Raw genomic sequence first — 2,239 nt, forward strand, 5'->3', positions numbered from 1 at the left:
GGGTCTAACCTGACTACCTCACACATACACACTCTCATCCACCAATAGGGACAATTTAGATGAACCACTTAACCTATGAAGTACGTTTTTGGGCCTATACGTTTAAAAAATCATTTCAAAATTGGCTCATTTTTGAAAACACACAGCAAAATATGATCAATCCATCATTACAGTCCAATAACTCTTTGAATTTTGCAAAGACGTGACCTTAGTGTGGTATCGTGTTCTATTAATGCTCAGTTTGTATTATCTTGATGTAAAAAAACAACTGTTGGGTGAACTTTATAACTAAAATGTTAATGGATTTACATGGATTTTTGTTTACTTGTTTGTACACATATAATTTACACTGATTATCTTTCAAAAAATACAAGGAATCTGGAAATCTTCACCTGTACTATTTATATATTTATCTCTGAGTCACACTGGTTGAATTTTTTTGGCTCAATTTTATATCAGTGAATCGGGATCGTTCAAAATGAACCGATATTTATAATAAATCATATACGCGAAACAAAAAGTACGGTCACAACCTTATTCATTTATTAGTGATAATATCAGATCCACTATTTGAAAAAAAGCAAAATCAGTATGTTTATAACTGGACACTTTCTTTACAGAACCATTGCATGTTTTCATGTTCTTTTCCTGTATATAACAGACACTCCTGACTCTATAGACTTTTATTTATCAGTCTAGTTCTTCCCTGAGGTGCACATCTGCTTACATAACGTCTAACCTAATTCTTTCTTTTCTTCTCTTGCAGAAAGCGAAGTAGAGTTCCATTACATACAAGGAAGACACCATCCTGTCAGGTGTATTTTAGGGTAGCACCTTTACATTTCTCTGATGCCAGTGTGTAACTCTAGATCCTTCTCGAGTTCTCTCTGTGCTCCACGGCATTCTGGGTAACGGTCATCTCAGTGGGCTTCCTTTCATAGAATCCAGAAATGTCCAGCGCATGATCCCATTGTGTGGGGCGAAAACATCTTTCATGAGCTGCATGCTCTGATTTAAAGAATAGAACTTTGTCAGTTAAATGAATATTTAATGGAATCTTTTCAGATAGATTTTTGATATAGTAAAGTACAAATTAATCTATTTTCCTAAAAGAAGGTTGCAACTATTTTGGATTTAAAGGACTTTAAAGAAATATATTTTTTTTACTTTTTAAAGGTGAAACAAGATAAGACAATTTTAAAATGACAACGAAATGTGATGTTAGTAACTAAACTATGCACATTTTTTTTTAGTTCCTTTAAATAGCATTTTATATGTAGAAAAAGCCAAACGAAGAGCTTTAATTGCATAATTTTCAAATAGTTTGTCAAATTTTCCTGCTCTTGCTATCATGTCACGTTGAATTCACTTTAAGTTCTTGGTACAGTTGTGATTCAGTTGTGAGTCTTCCTGGAGTTTGTCTGCAGTTGTGTGAACATTTGTCTATCTAAGCAGTTGTTGCTGCACTCGCATCAAGAACAGAAGACACTTGTCCCTACCGCGGCTGTCTTTGTCAGCCTCCTCGGGGTTTTCACTGAATAACCGACACCCATCTGATATCCAGAAGAAAACCGTTTCCTCAACGTCAGCTGTCAGAGTAGCTCAAACCAGCTGCTCGCTGCTTGTTGGTCTCTGTCTCTCAGGGCACCTGTGAGACATCAGTCAAAGCAGCAGATTTCCAGCATGATATATGTGAAGGAGGAAATGGTAGCTTTTAATAAATAAAAACAAAATCAACATCAAATGAGCTGTCACTTCACTGCATCTGATGCATATGCTACAAATATTTCCCCTTTTTTCTTCATACTTTGAAACAAAAATCTATAACAAGCAAACAAATAAAAACAGATGCATCAAACTACAACAAAATTAAATAATCTAATTATAACCTTTTTCAAATGTAACTGGTGTATTAGAATCTGAAAAAATTGTTTTCTTTGATTTGTTTTTTTTTTTCTTTTGTGTTTTGGGTAAAAGTCCTGCAAACTGAAAATGTGATTTACATTTGTCAAACAGCAGGGGGCGGTAGCGGCAACACTGTAATTTGCATCAACAGCCTTTTAACTTGACATAAACATGCAATTAGTGCTGCTCCAAAAATAGACATCTTTCACACCATGTTCAATAAAACTGGTTCACTGCAACGCTTTGTTGGAACATGCTAGATACATAACTTCTGCGGTTATTGGCAGGGAGATCCTGTTTTAAAATATATATATAATTTATTTCTGCTAAAATA

The sequence above is a fragment of the Oryzias melastigma genome, linkage group LG19 (genome assembly GCF_002922805.2).
Source record: "Oryzias melastigma strain HK-1 linkage group LG19, ASM292280v2, whole genome shotgun sequence".
Lineage (NCBI taxonomy): Eukaryota > Metazoa > Chordata > Actinopteri > Beloniformes > Adrianichthyidae > Oryzias > Oryzias melastigma.